At 72.1% G+C, this 326-nt stretch overlaps 1 protein-coding gene across 1 annotated transcript in view; it reads right to left on the bottom strand.

Moving 5' to 3' along the window:
- The window catches only part of DCLK2 (doublecortin like kinase 2), a 95054-nt gene that overhangs the window by 93870 nt on the left and 858 nt on the right, over window positions 1-326 (bottom strand). The gene's annotated exons all lie outside the window — the stretch shown is intronic.

Consider the following 326-nt stretch of genomic DNA (forward strand, 5'->3'; position numbering starts at 1 on the left):
CACCCCCCCCCCCCCCCCCTCCCGCTAGCTCCGCCGTTACCAGCTGCTCCGCCCGCAGTCGCGCACAAAAGCATCCCTCATGCCTTAACTCGGCGGCTACAGGCAATGCCGGGGAGGGAGCGAGCAGAGGGCGGGAGGCTCGGGGGAGCCCCACGGCCGCGCCCCCGCGCCGTTCCCATGCAGGCTCGCACAATGCGGAGGATACCGTGCGCGCAGGTCCTCTCCTCAGCCTCCTCTCTGCTGACTCCGCCGGAGAGAGGGGGTGGGGACGGAGTGTGTATTCCGCCAGCTGCCGGCCGGCTCCGGCTTTGGTCGCGGCGAGGGGG

The sequence above is a fragment of the Aptenodytes forsteri genome, unplaced genomic scaffold (assembly GCF_000699145.1).
Source record: "Aptenodytes forsteri isolate BGI_AS27 unplaced genomic scaffold, ASM69914v1 Scaffold227, whole genome shotgun sequence".
NCBI lineage: Eukaryota > Metazoa > Chordata > Aves > Sphenisciformes > Spheniscidae > Aptenodytes > Aptenodytes forsteri.